This window comes from Gobius niger, assembly GCF_951799975.1.
Source record: "Gobius niger genome assembly, chromosome: 15".
In the NCBI taxonomy this organism is placed as follows: Eukaryota; Metazoa; Chordata; class Actinopteri; order Gobiiformes; family Gobiidae; genus Gobius; species Gobius niger.
In genome coordinates this window covers 29,165,897-29,187,096 of record NC_136866.1, presented here as the reverse complement: position 1 = coordinate 29,187,096, position 21,200 = coordinate 29,165,897, and the positions used below count along the sequence as shown (strand labels likewise).

Genomic DNA, 21,200 nt, shown 5'->3' with positions numbered 1-21,200 from the left:
TTTTTGGAGCTATGTGACATGTGGGAGAGGCTGCGTATGTGCTCCGTTTGCCTGGCAGAGCGCACGGACAAAGACCAGACGGGGATATATTAACACGTCTAAAGTGAGGTAAGAGCATATCTTAGTATGTAAAAACGGTGGCCTATTCCTTTAATCCTAATGACTATTCTCTTCAAAATGAGCCATTTCCCAAAATCCATTGATATTTGTGCTGGCAGTGCTCAGTGGGTGCCAGAAGCACATGTTAGCCACATGTTAGCCACATGTTAGCCACATTAGCATTTAGGCACAAACTTGTTGATTTCACAGTGGACAGTAGTACATCTGAGTAGACGTCCATTGTCTCTGTCCAACAATCTGCCACAGTCCAGATCAACATGATGAAGACGTGTAAAGTCTCTTTTCTGAGTAAACAAGGCGGCCATTTTGTTTCAGGGGAAGGTGTGACTGACACACCTTTGTGCACTGAGATAAATATGGAAAAGAAACTACCCACTTCATTTTGCTTTGATTTAGTCCATGTTTGGGGGTTTGTTGTTGCTGCTGCATTTTGTTTGACACATTTGTGAAAATATTTTTGCTTTCATAACATTTGGCACTTGTGCACAATGCTAATGAGATATAGCACCAAAAGAAGAAACTACTTGTCCTGATTCCTATGATGGTTCGCATAAGCCAGGGGTGTCCAAAGTGCGGCCCGTGGGCCAAATGTGGCCCTCAGACCAATTTCTGGTGGCCCTCGGGCTGCTTGCTGAATCGGTTCACATCATCAGAGATGATCCTTTTTATTTAATATGTAATAATTCTACACAATTCTAACCAAACAACGAACATTTTATTGTGAGACAGAGCTGGCATTAAGGTTTTAAGCATAAATAAAGGCATGAGGCACAATTTAAACCTCTGCAGCACGAAGGTTTTGTGGAACTAACCACCGACCCATGTCCCTTTACCCCGTGTACGCTTCAATATGTGGCCCCCATGAAAAAAGTTTGGACACCCCTGATATAAGCAATTTGGATTTGGTATGTTGTTTTTATAGTAATTTTAATATGGAGAGGTTACTGTTTAATTTAGCCAGGCGAGAGTACATCAAAATAGGTGGTCTTTAACAGGTTAACTTAATTGCAACCACTGGAAAAGCTGCATTTGGTGTGTCAGCCAAAGAGAGTCCACGGGGGCGGGGCTTATGACTTAACTTTGGGCACCTCGGCTCAACTGTGTCCAGTATATAGAATAATAGTGACTGTTTATTTAGTCTAAATGACCATATATAGTCGTTCACACCATCTCAAAGGCTTTCACTTAAAGAACTAAATTAACTAAAGCAAGACTTTGCAAAAACATCACAATCTTCAACAGCTGAGCCCGACAAGTATTTCAAATCCTCTATATAGATAATATTTCTCTATTTTAATCTTACTGTCACACAGTGACTAGAAACAACAGATTTTCCCTGAATTTAAGTCTGACCGGTCAGAGCCGGTGAAGTAAAACCAATGACCCATGACCTCAGCGTTAACCCTCTGTCCCCACAGTGACCTGGACGACTGAGACTCACCTGACAGCTGCAGAACCAGGAGCAAAGCCAGTGGAACCGCGGAGCGCAGCATCGCCCCACACTCAGCTGGAACTCAAATGTCACTTACACGTTTGTCTTTTTCACTCCTTCCTTCACTTCACCTCCTCAAAATCACAACGTCCAATAAAAACACTTTCAAACATCACAAAGAGGATTCACTTCAAACCCACGTCTCACTTTACATTCGTCATATTGACCCAAACATACGTTCATCGATCCATAAAAGAACATTTCTTTTGAGTTTGTCTCATTTATTTGAGGTCGTTTCCTTATATGGTCATGTCCTGTAGCGTTTCTAACAGATCTGTGGCTGTAACAGGAAGGAAGAGACTTGACTGATGAGATTTAAGCTTTAATGGCAGTAAATCCACAAATTCACAGTAAGAGCTGGAGACACACAAAGAAAACAGCTGTGAGTTCAGATCCAGACTTTTACAACCGTGACCTTGAACAAACCTCTGAACTGAGCACATCTTCCCCAGTTTGACTTTACCCAAATCTAAAAGCTTCTTGGAAAAAAAAGTGTCGAAAAAACAACAAAAAAGACGTGATCCTGAGCTTTGGCCATAGAATAGACAAATATACGAGACCGGAAGTGGCTCTTTCAAAATAAAATCCCTGTGTCTTAAACAGGAAGTGAACTGTGACTGATCTCAAATCCCAAAATAAAATAAAAGTAAAACAACAGGACGTGACTCGGACACGACTGAAAATGAGCAAAACAAACGTGATCGAATAAACACACGATAATCAGTTCCACAAACAGACTCAGTTTTCAGACGGCTGTGAGTGGAATCTGACGGAGACAGAAGGCTCTGCCACGTTCTCATAGACCACAGAAGGCTCTGCCACGTTCTCATAGACCACAGCGCCCCCTGTGTTCACCTGCGGAAACACACGGCCCTTTAGAAATAATGGACTGATGTAATAATGAGCCAAAACAATATGACAGAGAAGCTTTTTACACAGACGACCATCAGATCAATGACAGGAGTAAACCAGGACTAAACTGGGACTAAACCAGGACTAAACTGGGGCTAAACCAGGACTAAACCAGGACTAAACTGGGACTAAACCAGGACTAAACTGGGGCTAAACCAGGACTAAACCAGGACTAAACCAGGACTAAACCGGGACTAAACCAGGACTAAACCAGGACTAAACTGGGACTAAACCAGGACTAAACCGGGACTAAACCAGGACTAAACTGGGCCTAAACCAGGACTAAACTGGAACTAAACTGGGGCTAAACCAGGACTAAACTGGGACTAAACCAGGACTAAACTGGGCCTAAACCAGGACTAAACTGGGCCTAAACCAGGACTAAACTGGGGATAAACCAGGACTAAACTGGGGCTAAACCAGGACTAAACTGGGACTAAACCAGGACTAAACCGGGACTAAACCAGGACTAAACCGGGACTAAACCAGGACTAAACTGGGACTAAACCAGGACTAAACTGGGACTAAACCAGGACTAAACTGGGCCTAAACCAGGACTAAACTGGGGATAAACCAGGACTAAACTGGGGATAAACCAGGACTAAACTGGGGCTAAACCAGGACTAAACTGGGACTAAACCAGGACTAAACCGGGACTAAACCAGGACTAAACCGGGACTAAACCAGGACTAAACTGGGACTAAACCAGGACTAAACTGGGACTAAACCAGGACTAAACTGGGCCTAAACCAGGCCTAAACTGGGACTAAACCAGGCCTAAACTGGGACTAAACCAGGCCTAAACTGGGACTAAACCAGGCCTAAACTGGGACTAAACCAGGACTAAACTGGGCCTAAACCAGGCCTAAACTGGGACTAAACCAGGACTAAACTGGGGATAAACCAGGACTAAACTGGAGCTAAACCAGGCCTAAACTGGGACTAAACCAGGACTAAACTGGGGATAAACCAGGACTAAACTGGAGCTAAACCAGGCCTAAACTGGGACTAAACCAGGACTAAACTGGGACTAAACCAGGACTAAACTGGGCCTAAACCAGGCCTAAACTGGGACTAAACCAGGCCTAAAGTGGGGATAAACCAGGACTAAACTGGAGCTAAACCAGGCCTAAACTGGGACTAAACCAGGACTAAACTGGGACTAAACCAGGACTAAACTGGGCCTAAACCAGGCCTAAACTGGGACTAAACCAGGCCTAAACTGGGACTAAACCAGGCCTAAACTGGGACTAAACCAGGCCTAAGCTGGGACTAAACCAGGCCTAAACTGGGACTAAACCAGGACTAAACTGGGCCTAAACCAGGCCTAAACTGGGACTAAACCAGGCCTAAACTGGGACTAAACCAGGCCTAAACTGGGACTAAACCAGGCCTAAACTGGGACTAAACCAGGACTAAACTGGGACTAAACCAGGCCTAAACTGGGACGACACCATGTTCGATAGCGTTTCCTAATATCTCTGTTACAAAGACAAACCACATAAAACAAAAACAGTCACAAAGTTCAACATTTTCACTCTGAAATAATGCAAAGTGTCCCAAAGTGTTGACCATCTGTAAACACGATGTTGGACAATATAAAGGTCAGGTTTGTGGATCCCGTCACTTCCAAATAATGATCAGGGAAAAACATTTCTTTCTTTCTCGTATTGACCCTGTTACAATCTAACATTTTTTCTATCATTTTTTTGTTGAGTATTCAACTCATTTTTGTCACTTCTTTGTCATTTTATTGTCATTTTTTCTCAACTTTCTTTTTTTTTTTGTCACATTTTTGTCGTTTTTTGTCATTTTTTTGTCACGTTTTTGTCACATTTTGGTAATTTTTTTAGTTAAATTTTTGTCATTTTTTGTCACATTTTTTGTAATTTTTTTGTCAAATTTGAAACACATTTTGGTCATTTTTTTGTCACATTTTTGTTATTTTTTTGTCCATTTTTCGTCACCTTTTTTCAATGTTTTGTCACTTTTTTTTGTCACATTTCCATCATTGTTTTTGTCTCAGTTTTGTTGCTATTTTCACAGCTTTTTTCCAGAAGCTTGTGGATTGGGGTAAAACCAAACTGGAGAAAATGTGCTTGGTTCAGGTGGAAGTTAAGGGGTTAAATACATTAGGGTTTTTCTGTTTCTCACCTGTTGGTTTCTCTCTGAGTCTGAATGAATATCTCCTGTTTCTGTGGCTGATCTCACAGGAGAGCAGATCCCTCCTCCTGGTGCTGAAGAACTCGGGACGGAAAGAGACAGATGTGCCACAGGCGTAGGGTCTGCCTGGTCCAGATGTGTGACCTGTTGTCACCTGAGTTCCGTTGTACAGTAGTTTCACTTGAACAGTTTTGCAGGCGTGTGGGGAAAACACAGAGCAGTTCAGCCTCACTTCTTCACTGTCCACAAGTTCAGTCACTGTAGAGAAACAACCAAACACTTTAAAATGTTTGTCTCAACAACAGGTCAAACTCTGCTCAACGTTCTTCTACTTTGTGCCGTGTTACAAAGTCATTTAAGTAAAACTGCATATTCAGTCCGTCTCTGTGACGACCCGTAAGGAGCAGTGGGCACCGGAGATCCATCTCCAGATGTGGAGCCAGGCTGATGGTCAGAAACACCTGGCTGGAGACCTATTGTACATGTTTTTAGTGGCAGGGGAAACTACACAGACACGGGGAGAACATACAAACTCCACACAGAAAGGCCCCGTCCAGGTGGGAATCGAACCTGGGACCTTTTAGCTGTGAAGCGCGAACGCTAACCGCTGTGCAAACCATCCACCAGAGGGCGCTGCAGCTCCCTCAGCACCCTGGGTTCCCACAGCATTGTTCTTATCATTTTTGGGGTAAAAAAAAAAAAAAAAGCTGGTACTGCAAATAATGTTGTGTTTTTGAAAGGGTTCCCGCCAAAAAGGTTATAAATCACATATTATGTTTCTTTAAAGGGACTATAAGGAGTTTAAAAATGTTAAAATTAAGTATTTTCCTCCCCCTACATGTTCCTCCATGTCCTAATGTGTAGAATGAGCTCAGACCTGTTCACCACAACTGCCTCTAAAATCCTGTACGGTCACTCAGAAAGGTGTCACTTCGGCCCGAATTGCCGTCATGCACGAGCTTAATATAGAAGGTGCAGTTACACATATGGCCTGAGGTGGCAGTAGTGAGTATAAAATGGCCAACTTGCTTCCAGCCCCTTTAAAAACTGTGGGTCATTTACCAAGCGTTTGCTCATGTGCAAAGCCAGTAGCACGTGCAGATGTGGAGCAGCCATTAGTCATTGATGCATTTTGTGCTCACATCATTGTCTCGTTTCCACGTCAGATTTGGGGATAATTAATAATGTAATATAGGCAAACTGTAAATCAAAATGCCAACAAAATAGCACATTTTATTTTTCAGCTTGCACTCGCTATTCAGCCCCACCTTGATAAATGACCCCGTGTTATTTGTGTGCAATATATCGAATATAGCAGTATGCACGTATCTTAACACACTGAGGCTGCGCTGTTTTGGGGATTTAGCTGTAGAGCCAAATATCCAGAACATTTTTCATGATATTTGTAGCACCACAGTAGGGTTGAAACAACTAATCGATTAATCGACAACTAATCGATTACTAAAAAAGTTGTCAACTATTTCAGTAATCGATTAATCGTTTTCTAGCAAACACAGACTAAAATAGAGCAAAAAAGACATGACAATTATGTATTTTGGATGAAAACCTACTTTGTTTTTAAAGTTAGGGTCTGTAGTGTTTTGTGCATTATAAATTTCATTAATATCTGTCTTTGTCTCGTCCAATCAGAAAGCAGAATTAGAACAAAGAGCCTCCTACAAACGTCTAATTTTAGTCTACTCCATCAACATGTCCTCAAGCAGCGCCAAACTTAGGTTATGTGATTAAAAAAAATGAAGAAATACAATTTCCCTGCACCTTTCACAGCCAAGCAATTAATCGATTAATCGTAAAAATAATCGGTAGATTAATCGATTACCAAAATAATCGTTAGTTGCAGCCCTATACCACAGTGTATACTGTATATATGTTATCGCTATGGACACATGATGTGGCTCATTTGAAAGGTCAGACTCTAAGCTCTCTGTGGGTGGAAACAGTTTAATTGTGCCTTGGTTCCTGAGGCTAATTTGGATCAAAACCACAGATTTTTTTCTAGATTCTGAGATATTCAGTGTTTTATGAAACACTCTCCTTTCTGATTAACTTCTCGCTTCTCTGTTCTCCTCCTCTCTCCTCCTCTCTGGACAGACACTAACGTTATGGGAAGAGGCAAATGCCTAAATATATTTGTTTCAAGTCAATTTTCCAGGACACGTTTTGAAACACTGCGTGTGCATTTAAACATCCTGGTTCTGGACACCACGCCCCCTCAGACTAACCACGCCCCCTCAGACTAACACCACGCCCCCTCAGACTAACACCACGCCCCCTCAGGCTAACACCACGCCCCCTCAGACTAACACCACGCCCCCTCAGACTAACACCACGCCCCCTCAGACTAACACCACGCCCCCTCAGACTAACACACGCCCCCTCAGACTAACACCACGCCCCTCAGACTAACGCCACGCCCCCTCAGACAAAAAAAAAGAAAAGAAACGCAATAATATATGAAAAATGTCTAGATCGTGACTTTTTACAAGATTTGATTGTCATTTATTTCACTTCTGTTCATCACAGAGCTACAAAAATCACACATACGATCTATTAGAGTGTATTAGAATTTGTGTGATGTGAAAAGTGCAGAACAGAAACACTCACATGAAACCACAGATAACACGGTCGAGGCGTCAGACACTTTTCTCTGCATCTCGTCGTACTGTTGACACGTATAAAGCCCACTGTGCTGAATCTGCACCTTGTTGATGAGCAAAGAGCAGCTTTCGGTCAGAGCGGCCTGGTCTTTGTATCTGGAAACAGGACACAGCTTTCCCAGAGTGATGAACTCCTCCGCCGAGCTTGAGGTCTGTGGGTTAACGTGCAGCCATGTCGTCTTGTGGCAGCGTTTCTGTCCCACTTCAACTTCATCACACGGCAAAACGGCCTCGCGTTCCTCTTCCACAAACATGTCTGCCTCCGTCAGCGCTGTGAAAGACAGAGCTAATTACAAACTCTTCATGTCCACCAAAAAGTCGCTCCCCTTTATCTTTATCTTTCATTTAATATGTTTTAATTTTCTTGAAAACATGTAAACAAGCAGCATCTTCCCTCTCTCTCGGTACAGCTGTTTGTCTCTTTCTGCCAACTGCATTTGTGGTTTCTGTCTTCCAACTCATAAAAGATGAATCAAGTTTGAGTTTAATGACGCTGTAATGAAGCTGCATCGTTTTACTGTTGTACATGTTTTGCTTTCTGTAGTGAGCCCAGGTTTCAAAAGTAAATAAACAACTCATGAGCTAAAGACTAAAGAAATGTCTTCTCCTGAGTCACTGAAGAGGCAGCGAGAGCCCCCCCTGCAGCACAGAGGAGGCGTCACAGGAGCTGCAGGAAACAAGGAAGGGACAAACGAGGAGGTATCCGGGCAAGACGCACAGCTTTGGACACCACGTTCAGAAACAGGGACAAACCCAGGAGGCGCCTCGTAAAACACGCGGCTCAGGTCGGCCCACAGTGGCTCAGGACGGCCCGGAACAGCTCAGGTCGGCCCACAGCGGCTCAGGTCGGCCCGGAGCGGCTCAGGACTAACACCTGAACAACGTACGGTTTTATAATGACAAATAAAGCTCTTACTTCTCATCATTTAAGTCACAACTGAAACACGAATCAGACTCAGTTACTCACCCGGTACTTCAGTCACATTTACTCCAAGTACTTTTTTTAATTGAGTCAAAATATTTCAAAGTAAATATTTCGTCTACTCTACCCAACTCTGATTAGGCTTTGAAAACGAACTCTTTAATAGAAATGTGAGATTATCTTTGGAGTAAAAGTAATAGTTTCACAATAAAGACTGAAGTACAGTACTGTAGTAAGTTTACTTTGCATTACCTTGATCTGGTGGGACTAGGAAGTTTTTCGGCAGTACTTTACTACTTTACTGTTTTAGAGCAAGTCAGCTCTTTACCACACAGACCGATATCTTGATTATTTCAGAGTTAAAATGACTGAAATAAACAATATCGAGGTTAATTTTTTCAATCCTTTAACCCCTTAACTCCCACCTGAACCCAGCACATTTTCTCCAGTTTGGCTTTACCCCAATCCAAAAGCTTCTGGAAAAAAGGTGTGAAAATAGCAATAAAACTGAGACGAAAAAAATGACAAAAAATGTGAGAAAAAATTACAAAAATGTGACAAAAAAACGACAAAAAAATTTGATCAAAAATGACCAAAAAAATGACAAAAAAAATGACAAAAAATGTGACAAAAAAATGACAAAAAATGTGACGAAAAAATGACAAAAAATGTGACCAAAATGACAAAAAAATGACAAAAAAAATGACAAAAAATGTGACAAAAAAATGACAAAAAATGTGACAAAAAATGTGACAAAAAAATGACAAAAAATGTGACAAAAAAATGACAAAAAAATGACAAAAAATAAATAAAAAAATGACAAAAAAATGTCAAAAAAATGACAAAAATAACAAAAAAATGTGACAAAAAAAAACTTGAATACCCCCCAAAAAAAGGATGGAAAAAAATGACGGCAGGAAAAAGATCCATTTCGATGAGCTTTGTAGATCTTAGCTTGAGGTGTTACACTGGCCTACAGGATTTGGGTAAAGCTGAACTGGAGAAAATGCTCTCGGTTCAGGCGGGAGTTAAGAGGTTAAACCCAATAACTTCTTCATTAGATTTAATTCATGCACAAATACACTTAAAGCAGTTCCCAGTGGCAGCAGTCGTGTAGTTATAATATGTCAATGAAATAAAATGAATGAATAACCTGTAAAAGCCCAAAGCAGCTGCAGAACCAGGACGTGACCTGGACGAGCCATGGCCTCGGAGTCTGTTCACACACGTTTCTCTAACGACGCAGGTGATTTCCTCATCGAGTCCGCAGACGCAGTTCCTCTTACATCATCCACATGTTCACAGTACGTGGGAAATGTGACGAAAATACAACAGAAAAGCACCAAAAACACACACGTATGTTCTGTCCATGAAGGTAATGAACAGAACCGGTGACAAAGTGCAGCCCTGGGGGACACCAACACGCACTGGGAACAGGTCTGACTTACTGCCGGCTCGTACAGGGAACGCAGAGGGCCCCGGACCGCACACTCCCAGAGCGCCCCCCACAGGGCACCACGGGGGACACGGGACTTGTCCACACGTAGCAGGACATTTATAAATCTGCCCTCTGTCTAGACAAAGATGACAAGATGGTAAAAACAATCTTTGTGATAGTCTTAATGTGTGGAAAATATCTTCGTTCTGTGAGATTTCCTGCTACGCTTTGTCCAGATCCACAAAACACACGTGGACTGAACCCTCGAGCACCTGATAATAGAAGTCGGCTCCTGATAAAGAGCCGTGAATCCCATCACTCTGAGCTGGATCACGGAGAAACTCCAACCATTAAACCATTGAAACTCAAGGGTTTTGATTGATGACGAGTGTATTTAATGCCGGGTCTGAGGTGTTAAACTGCCTTCGCTCAGTGTGACGTTTCTCGGACACTCGCTCACTGTCAACACCAAAAAAGGACAAAACCTCGAGCGGCTGTGAATGATCTGTAGAAAGAGAAACTCTTATAAATAGACTCACAGTTTCCTCTTTTTTACAAACTTTTAAAACCATGAGCATCGTTCAAAATAAATAAAAAGCTACATCTGTTTTTCATTAATCCGAATGGAAAGTGAGGCGTGGGTGAAATCCTGAGGTTTGAAGTGAATCCTCTTTGTGATGTTTGAAAGTGTTTTTATTGGACGTTGTGATTTTGAGGAAGGAAGTGAAGGAAGGAGTGAAAAAGACAAACGTGTTAGTGACATTTGAGTTCCAGCTGAGTGTGGGGCGATGCTGCGCTCCGCGGTTCCACTGGCTTTGCTCCTGGTTCTGCAGCTGTCAGGTGAGTCTCAGTCGTCCAGGTCACTGTGGGGACAGAGGGTTAACGCTGAGGTCATGGGTCATTGGTTTTACTTCACCGGCTCTGACCGGTTAGGTTATAGGGTAATATTATCTATAATCAGTATTTGAAAGACTTGTCGGGCTCAACTGTTGATGATGTTTCTGCAAAGTCTTGCTTTAGTTCATTTTCTTTAAGTGAAGAACTTTGAGATGGTGTGAACAAAGCTCGTATAGTCGTCCACACTCAGGCAAAAAGAAAAGATGTCATTAAGGCTAAAGAAACAGTCGCTCTATTATTTTATGTGCACGACGTTACAAACTGCAGATCTGATAAACCAGTGTTAACTTGATTTTATTTGGGGGAGTTTGTCATATCAATAAAAACCCTTTAAATGCACTTGTAACTCGAGTTACTGAAACTGTGATGACGAATATATTACTGTGTTTTGTTTAAGTCATATGTTAAATTCCTCAGTTACTTTTGTGATACGTTACCTCAACACTATTGACTTCTCCTTATCAAATGTCTAATTATACATATAAGTCTCTCTGATGTTGAAGGAATAAGGAAGTGTCTTTTTTCTGAGAAATTACAAAATATCTCGACATTTTGAATTGTTTGTTTTGTAATTGCTGCACTTCTTGTTTTGTATTTCAGGCTCAGGGTCTTTCTATCAGACTGTGAGAGAAGGAGATGACGTCACTTTGTCATGTGAAAATGTTCTTCCAGATCAAAACCAGTGTGAGCTCACAGACTGGTTCATTGATAACCCAGATAATAGAGTCTTGTTTAATGAAGGAAAGAAAGTTGATGCAGTGAGTTCATCCGTGAGTCTCCTCCAGAACTGCTCCCTGGTTTTACACAAAGTCACAAAGAAACAGGCTGGAGAATACATTTGTCAACAAAGTAAAAGAGAGAATGAAGAGACTCTATTTTATCTGTTTGTAGCGTCATGTGAGTGATTTGTAGATTGATGCCTGATCCTTCTTTTTATATTTAAAAGTCACATTTAAAATAAAAATAACTGGTTCTCTGTTATTGTGCATAATTCTCACCAGTGTCTCAGGAAAAGAAAGACGACAGAGTGAATCTCACCTGCTCCGTGACCATGCCTGGGTCCTGCTTCCATGAAGTGAAATGGTTGAACGACAATGAAGAAGTGACCGGAGATAATGAAGAGCTGCAGATGTCTCGCTCTCACTCTCACTCCGACTGTTGGGCCTCGGTCTCCTTTAAGGATCCGTCTCCTCCGTCTCCGTTTTACAAGACTCTGAAGTGTGAAATTAAACAGCTATTGACAAATCAGACCGTCACTCTGTTCCCTCAAGCTCCAGGTGAGAAATATTCAACTTTTTCTGTTTCCTGAGAAAACAAGTAATTATTTGTTGGTTTATAGACGATAAAACGACGACGGCAGCGACTGTAGGTTCTTCTGTGGCGACTGTAGGTTCTTCTGTGGCGACTGTAGGTTCTTCTGTGGCGACTGTAGGTTCTTCTGTGGCGACTGTAGGTTCTTCTGTGGCGACTGTAGGTTCTTCTGTGTTCATTTCATCGACTGAAATATTTAGTCTTAATTTTAGTGTTATTTTTGACGACTAAAATTGGACTAAAACTAAATTAAAAGTTTCTCATGAGACTAAAACTATGACTAAAATGTCCAGATATTTTAGTCGACTAAAATAAGACTAAATAAAAATGAAAAGGAGAGACTAAAATCATCCAAACTTCTATTGAGCGTCTGAAAGAGCCTCAGATCATGTAAATCCTCTGCCAAAGGATCAGCTGAGCTTTGTTCATGAGGAGCAGCTCCATGAAGCAGAGGAACCAGATTTAACATGATTATAATGAATATTATTAATATAAGTCGACTAAATTAGTCTTAGTTTTAGTCGACTAAAACTAGACTAAAATTGAAAAGGTTTTTTTGACTAAATCTTGACTAAAATTAAATTATATTTTAGTCGAAAGACTAAAACTAAAATAAAATATGTTGTCAAAAGTAACACTGTTCTGTGGCGACTGTAGGTTCTTCTGTGGCGACGCCCCCCACAGACACAGGTGAGGAGAGCAGCCAAAATATACAGTTCATACAGTTTATATCTCACATCACAGTAACATATACGACTACATATAATATTTGTGTGTCGTATCAGGTCACCTGATCAGAAACGTGCTGCTGATCGTGGGGCTGGTGATGCTGCTCCTCTCTGTGGCTGCTCTTCACCTCTACGCCAGGGTCAAAGGTCAGTCCCCTCATCATCATCATCATCATCATCATCATCATCATCATCATCATCATCATCATTATCACCATCATCATCATCATCGGCCCATTTCTGTCGGAGCTAAACGTTTGTCTGTTTCAGGGAGAGGAGCGTCTGAGAGGAGCCGCACCAACGTGAGTCTGACACGTCTGTTAGTCCCAGTTTAGTCCTGGTTTAGTCCCAGTTTAGCCCCAGTTTAGTCCTGGTTTAGTCCCAGTTTAGTCCTGGTTTAGCCCCAGTTTAGTCCTGGTTTAGTCCCAGTTTAGTCCTGGTTTAGTCCCAGTTTAGTCCTGGTTTAGTCCCAGTTTAGTCCTGGTTTAGTCCCAGTTTAGTCCTGGTTTAGTCCCAGTTTAGTCCTGGTTTAGTCCCAGTTTAGTCCTGGTTTAGTCCCAGTTTAGTCCTGGTTTAGTCCTGTCATTGATCTGATGGTCGTCTGTGTAAAAAGCTTCTCTGTCATATTGTTTTGGCTCATTATTACATCAGTCCATTATTTCTAAAGGGCCGTGTGTTTCCGCAGGTGAACACAGGGGGCGCTGTGGTCTATGAGAACGTGGCAGAGCCTTCTGTCTCCGTCAGATTCCACTCACAGCCGTCTGAAAACTGAGTCTGTTTGTGTAACTGATTATCGTGTGTGTTTATTCGATCACGTTTGTTTTGCTCATTTTCAGTCGTGTCTGAGTCACGTCCTGTTGTTTTACTTTTATTTTGGGATTTGAGATCAGTCACGGTTCACTTCCTGTTTAAGACACAGGGATTTTATTTTGAAGGAGCCACTTCCGGTCTTGTATATTTGTCTATTCTAAGGCCAAAGCTCAGGATCACGTCTTTTTTGTTGTTTTTTGGACACTTTTTTTTCCAAGAAGCTTTTAGATTTGGGTAAAGTCAAACTGGGGAAGATGTGCTCAGTTCAGAGGTTTGTTTAAGGTCACGGTTGTAAAAGTCTGGATCTGAACTCACAGCTGTTTTCTTTGTGTGTCTCCAGCTCTTACTGTGAATTTGTGGATTTACTGCCATTAAAGCTTAAATCTCATCAGTCAAGTCTCTTCCTTCCTGTTACAGCCACAGATCTGTTAGAAACGCTACAGGACATGACCATATAAGGAAACGACCTCAAATAAAAGATACAAATCAAAAAGAAATGTTCTTTTATGGATCAATGAACGTATGTTTGGTTCAATATGACAAATGTAAATTGAGGCGTGGGTAAAATCCTGAGGTTTGAAGTGAATCCTCTTTGTGATGTTTGAAAGTGTTTTTATTGGACGTTGTGATTTTGAGGAAGTGAAGTGAAGGAAGGAGTGAAAAAGACAAACGTGTTAGTGACATTTGAGTTCCAGCTGAGTGTGGGGCGATGCTGCGCTCCGTGGTTCCACTGGCTTTGCTCCTGGTTCTGCAGCTGTCAGGTGAGTCTCAGTCGTCCAGGTCACTGTGGGGACAGAGGGTTAACGCTGAGGTCATGGGTCATTGGTTTTACTTCACCGGCTCCGACCGGTCAGACTTAAATTCAGGGGAAATCTGTTGATTCTAGTCATTGTGTAACAGTAAGACATTAAAACAGAGAAATATTATCTATATAGAGGATTTGAAAGACTTGTCGGGCTCAACTGTTGAAGATTGTGATGTTTTTGCAAAGTCTTGCTTTAGTTAATTTAGTTCTTTAAGTGAAAGGCCTTTGAGATGGTGTGAACGACTATATATGGTCATTTAGACTAAATAAACAGTCACTATTATTCTATGTACTGGACACAGTTGAGCCGAGGTGCCCAAAGTTAAGTCATAAGCCCCGCCCCCGTGGGTTCTCATTGGCTGACACTCCAAATGCAGCTTTTCCAGTGGGCGTAGTTAAGCTAATATTGTAGTTTTACAAATGTTTAGTGTTAGAATAATGTAGGGGGGGTCATGGCGTCTCTGGGTTGGAAGGTAGAAGTAGGTCTGAGTTCCCCCTGCTCGGTCCTGGAGCACCTCCGGTCCCCGTACCCCTGGTTGGGAAACACTGCACGAGACACTTGACCAGTGCTGAGCAAATAACAAACTTTAAACTGTGATGTTTGTATTACGTACAGTATCACTGTTAACTGAGTCACACTTTGAGTGAGTTTTGGCAAAGTATAAAATAGTAATAAAGCCACTGATCTAAAGTGCAGTCACAGATTTACTTTTCCTTCATTCTCTCTAAACCAGGGTTTAACATGAGTTTGTCATTTCAACACAAACCCTTTAAATGCAACTCGAGTTACTTAAACTGTAATGACTTATACTGCCTCACTGACTTGTACTTATATTCCTCAGTTACTTTTGTAATACGTTACCTCAACACTATTGACTTCATGTTGTCAAATGTCTAATTATACATATGAGTCTCTCTGATGTTGAAGAGACTGAAGGAATAAGGAAGTGTCTTTTTTCCTGAGAAATTACAAATGTCTCGACAAGAGCATTTTGAAATTGTTTTGTAATTACTGCACTTCTTGTTTTGTATTTCAGGCTCAGACGGAGGGTTTTTCAATCCGACTGTGAGAGAAGGAGATGACGTCACTTTGTCCTGTGAAAATGTTCTTCCAGATCAAAACCAGTGTGAGCTCACAGACTGGTTCATTGGCTATAACCCAGATAAAAGAGTCTTGTTTAATAAAGGAAAGAAAGATGATGCAGTGAGTTCATCCGTGAGTCTCCTCCAGAACTGCTCCCTGGTTTTACACAGAGTCACAAAGAAACAGGCTGAAAAATACACTTGTCAACAAAGCAAAAGAGAGGATGAAGAGACTCAATTTTTTCTGCTTGTAGCGTCATGTGAGTGATTTGTAGATTGATGCCTGATCCTTCTTTTTATTTTTAAAAGTCACATTTAAAACAAAAATAACTGGTTCTATTTCATCCCTTCTCACCGCCAGAGGCGGTGCTTCAAGCACTGAATGATCATCCTTGAGCATGCCCAGGTCGAGAAAATAATAACAACACAGTCACCTGTGACATCCGGTGACCTACGTGCGTCTATAAAGTCACGTGACACCGGAAACACAGTCCCTTTCATTCTTCTCGCACATGGTCGAGTGTTATCGGATTGACGGACTCCACTGCTGCGTTTCTTCTGACTCCACTGCTGTTTTCGGCCCCTTCACCGTGGTGGGAGCTGCGAGCGTGTCTCGCCCTCCTGGGCTGCGTGGACTGTTGTCGCCGCGTGGTGTGCGTCCCGGTGATTATCCCTGTTGCCGTTTACGGCTTGGGCTGTGTTTTCTGTGTCTGGTGCCGTTTTCGGCGGGACATTTCATTATATTGCGGCCAGTTTTGTGGCTTGTTTTTCTTTCGGAACAGCACTGCCGTGTTCGGCTGTCCTGTTTTCGTTTGTCTTCGTGATATCTTTATCGCTCGTGTGGTATTCAATTGTTTCGTTATTTGTTTATTTTTACGGGTCGTGAGTGCCGTTTACGGCCGCATTGGCCTGGAGACATGCTGGGCTCGCCTTGTTGCAAGGACTGTGTAGCCCCGCTGGCATTGGACGACGGGCACGATCTGTGCGCCTCGTGCCTCGGTGTTGGTCACCTTCGGGAGGGCCTCACCGAGGCCGCTTGCATGGACTGCCGGGTGATGCCGCGCTTGCGTCCATGCAGGAGGCGGCCAACTTTGGGCTGGACCCCATGCCGTCCGTCGAACCTGCGGTGGCCTCGCTGATAGTGTCTCCGGATGAGGCCCTGAGGTCTGATGCGAGGTGTCCACGTCCTCAGTGTCGCGCCACTGATGAGCTATTGTGCAAGGCATACGAGGCCGGTGCGCGCATGGGGCGCATCGGGAACTCCTTATCCCATTTGCTGCTGGGTCTGGCGTCGTCTTTGGAGGACGTCGGCCTGGAGTCCCCGACGCAAGGCCTGGTGGACACGTCCTGGCAGGCTTTTGCCTTCATGTCCAGGGAACTCGGCCGCCTGCTCTCCAGTCTAACGCAGGCTCTTAGGCAGGTCTGGTTAGCCCAGTCTCCTCTGACTGAGTCGTCGAGGTGGACTCTGCGCAGTCTCCCGGTCCGTCCGGGGGAACTCTTTGGTTCGGCTGCGCTGGAGGCTCTACAGCGGACTGCGCAGGCCATCCAGACGCGTCAGCAGTTGGCGGGGCTTCACCGGCGTGTTCCTCCGCGTACGTCTGCTCCTGGTCCGTCTCGGAGGGCGTTCCCTCCTTCGCAGGACCCCTTTGTGGTTCCTCAGAGGTCATTTCCGAGATCTAACCGGTTTCGCGACGATCGACCTAGGACGCAGGCTTCTTGTCCGCCCCGCACGGGGCAACAGTCTCGGCAACCCTCCCCGTCCGCTAGGGGCCGTGGGGGTCGACAGTGAGACCTGCAGGCCGGCGGTCGGTCGTTTCACCCCGGAACAACTCCGTCACTGGGCAGCTCACACCCGGGACTCCTGGGTGTTGTCCACATTATCCGGGGGTTACAGGCTACAGTTCCGCCGCCGGCCTCCGGCTTCTGGCCCGGTCCGGGTCACTCACATCCGCGACCCAGCCGAAGCCATGACACTACAACGGGAAATTGGGACCTTGCTGGAAAAGGGCGCAATTGTACCTGTGGATCCCCTGCGGGATCCAGGTTTTTTTTATTCACGCTACTTTCTGGTCCCGAAAAAGACCGGGGATCTGCGTCCCGTGTTGGACCTGAGAGGTCTCAACATGTTTTTAAAGGTCTTACCATTCCACATGTTGCGCACCGCGGAAGTGCTTCGCACTATTGCGAGGGGCGAATGGTTCACCAGCATCGATCTGAAGGATGCGTATTTTCACGTCCCGATCGCTCCTCCTCATTGCAGGTTTCTGCGCTTCGCGTTTCAAGGCCGCCATTATCAGTTCAGGGTTCTCCCGTTCGGTCTCTCGCTGTCCCCCCGTGTGTTCACGAGATTGGTGGCGGCAGCATTGGCACCATTACAGGCGCAGTGTTTGAAGATACTTCCCTACATAGACGATTGGTTGGTTTGTGCACCGTCCCGTGCACAGGCTATTCGGGACACGGAGACTGTACTTGCGCACGTACGCCAGTTGGGGCTCAGAGTGAATCTCCCCAAGAGCAACTTGGTTCTGACCCAGGCCACGTTTTTTCTGGGGATTGCTCTAGACACGGTCTCAATGACCGCTCGACCCTCCCCTTTGAGAGTCGACGGCCTCATGGAGGCCCTCTCTGCGTTTCAAGGGACCAGCAGGTTGCCTTCTATCAAATACCTGCGGCTCTTAGGCAAGCTGGTGTCGGTTTCCAGTGTGGTTCCATTGGGACTGCTCCGTCTGCGCCCCCTGCAAATATGGCTGAACGACCGCCATCTGGATCCGTCGCAGCTTTCACACCGGCGGCTCTGGCTCCATGGAGGGACAGGCTTTGGCTCGAACAGGGTGTCCGACTGGAGGATTGTCCGTCTCGGCGGGAAGTTGTGTGTACAGATGCGTCGTCCACAGGCTGGGGTGTGACGTGGCAGGGCCGGATAGCGCAGGGTGTGTGGTCCCCTCAGTTGAGGCGGGAACACATAAATGTCTTGGAGCTGCTTGCGGTACATTTTGCTCTTCGTCATTTCCTGCTGCATCTGCGGGGCCGACATGTTTTGATACGGCCGGACAACACGTCAGTGGTCTACCACATCAACCACATGGGGGGAACCAGATCGGTCAGGTTGACGCAGGTGACGGGTCAGCTGCTCACGTGGGCTTGGCCTCGATTGGCGGGGTTGCGTGCAACCCATATACCAGGACCACAAAATCAGGTGGCCGATTTCCTGTCCCGCCATTCGATGCCGGCCGGGGAGTGGATGCTCCATCCGGAGGTGGCGAGCGGGATATGGAGGTCCTTCGGCAGGGCGGAGGTGGATCTCTTCGCCTCGAGAGAGGCCAACCATTGCCCACTCCGGTTCTCTCTGGCGGATGCCTCCTGTCCGATGGGCCAGGACGCGCTGGCACACGACTGGCCGAGAGTGCTGCTGTACGCCTTCCCGCCGCTGCCGCTCATTTTCCCGACACTTCTCCGAGTCCTTCAGGAGGGACACCGGCTCCTCCTGGTGGCTCCATTCTGGCCGGGGAGGACATGGTTTCTGCTGCTGCGCAGGCTTTGTTGTGCCTTGCCAATGCGTCTCCCTTGCAGGGCGGACTTGTTGTCCCAAATGAGGGGCCGAGTGTTACACCCCGATCCCGCTCACCTCCAGCTCTGGGTCTGGCCGCTAGGCCCGGAATAGACTTCTCCATCTTCGAGGGTGCAGTCGGTCAAACTATATGCAACGCCCGGGCGCCGTCCACGCGCTTGTTGTACGCCAACAGGTGGAAACTGTTTGACGAATGGTGCTGTGACCGTAGGCTGTACCCTGTACGCTGTCCTGTCCCGGACATCCTTTTGTTCCTGCAGGACCTGCTCGATAAGGGGCGGTCTCCTTCTACCCTGAAGGTATATGTGGCGGCTATTTCATGTTGGCACGTTGACATAGACGGTGCGACTGTCGGCAGTCATAAGACGGTCTCCTTGTTTTTGAAGGGTGCCCGGAGACTGCATCCTCCCAGACGCCACATGGTGCCTTCGTGGGACCTGGACGTGGTACTCCAGGCCCTACGGTCTGCGCCGTTTGAACCGTTGTCAGAGGTGAGCCTTAAGTGGTTGTCCATGAAGACTGCGTTCCTCTTGGCGATGGTCTCGGCAAAGCGGGTGGGTGAATTGCAGGCCTTCTCTGTTGAGGACTCCTGCTGCCAATGGAACCCGGATGGTTCGGGGGTCACTCTTTGGCCTAATCCTTCTTTTGTTCCCAAGGTGCCCTCTGCAACTCCTGTCGGGCCCTTGAAACTCGCCCGTTTTGAGGCTGACTCCGAGCATCTGTGCCCTGTCCGCTCGCTGACTGCTTACGTGAGGGCGACCGCGGCGATACGTAAGTCTGATCAACTGTTTGTGTGCTTTGCGGGACCCAGAGTGGGTCATCCGCTGTCTAAACAACGTTTGTCGCAATGGGTCGTTGGTGTTATTGTGGAGGCTTATGCGAAGTGTGGTCGGCCACTGCCTGCAGGAGTGAGGTGTCATTCCACCAGGGTCGTCTCCACTTCCTGGGCTGCAATGACGGGCGTTCCACTGGAAACGGTGTGTGCTGCGGCTTCGTGGACATCTGCGAGCACCTTTGCCCGGTTCTACAGGGTAAATGTGGCTACTCCACATCCGTTGGAGGGCGTCCTCCGTCAACACCGCTCTTGAGGGAGGTGAGTGTTTTTTTGGGTCCGTGGATTCCTCGGGACCTTGTTGACATTAGTCATTCAGTGCTTGAAGCACCGCCTCTGGCGGTCAGAAGGGATGAAATAGAACGCAAGTTACGTCTGTAACTATGGTTCTATGAATCCTGAATGACCGCCCGAGCGTTCAGTCCCTCGGAATCCTCTCGTTGTGCGAGAAGACTGTGGGACTGTGTTTCCGGTGTCACGTGACTTTATAGACGCACGTAGGTCACCGGATGTCACAGGCGACTGTGTTGTTATTATTTTCTCGACCTGGGCACGCTCAAGGATGATCATTCAGTGATTGAAGCACCGCCTCTGGCGGCCATTCGGGATTCATAGAACCATAGTTACATACGTAACTTGCGTTCTCTGTTGTTGTGCATAATTCTCACCAGTGTCTCAGGAAAAGAAAGACGACAGAGTGACTCTCACCTGCTCCGTGATGCCTGGGGGCTGCGCCCATCAAGTGAAATGGTTGAACAACAATGAAGAAGTGACCGGAGATAATGAAGAGCTGCAGATGTCTCGCTCTTTCTTCGACTGTTCGGCCTCGGTCTCCTTTAAGGATCCGTCTCCTCCGTCTCCGTTTTACAAGACTCTGAAGTGTGAAGTTAAACAGATATTGACAAATCAGACCGTCACTCTGTTCCCTCGAGCTCCAGGTGAGAAATATTCAACTTCTTCTGTTTCCTGAGAAAACAAGTTGAAAAATAGGGACTGTATAAAAAAACTGGTTGGATATGGTTTCGAATCACTGAGGTTAGTCCGGTCAGAACTAAAAAAGGGGGTCTTGGATGAATTTGTTGTAGGCACTTTAATGGGAAATGACTTCAGTTCGTCCTTTACACCTTGATGACAGTGAGTGTGGTCTAAAACAGAAAATAACAATATTTTACCCTCTACACAAAACAACTCTGCACGTAGGGCCTCATTAATTGTTCATGTGAACAGAGCGTGGCACCAATTAACAACAAACACATCCATAAACTCGACTTATTAGACTCAACACTTACTTTATCATGTGCACGCACAAACACCATAGAGGTGGGTTGATTGACAAACAAATAAACACTTAAACTGCTGTAAACTTAAACATTTAAGAACAAACTCCGTGCCTCCTCTCGTCTCCTTTCTTCCTCTCAGCGCACACTGCGTGCTGCGCACA

General features: G+C 45.3%; 2 long non-coding RNA genes across 2 annotated transcripts in view; both read left to right on the top strand.

The window, feature by feature from the left end:
- LOC306974471 overlaps positions 1-12,007 on the top strand; it is a 30,528-nt gene extending 18,521 nt beyond the window's left edge. Inside the window, exon 4 of the long non-coding RNA XR_013793636.1 lies at positions 11,962-12,007. This is a non-coding gene — a long non-coding RNA (uncharacterized lncRNA). The remainder of the gene's footprint in view (positions 1-11,961) is intronic.
- A 706-nt stretch (positions 12,008-12,713) lies between these two features.
- On the top strand, positions 12,714-13,517 carry LOC306974788. Its single transcript, XR_013793661.1, has 3 exons — positions 12,714-12,808; positions 12,932-12,963; positions 13,347-13,517. It is a non-coding gene; the product is annotated as an uncharacterized lncRNA (long non-coding RNA).
- The last annotated feature ends 7,683 nt before the right edge of the window (positions 13,518-21,200 follow it).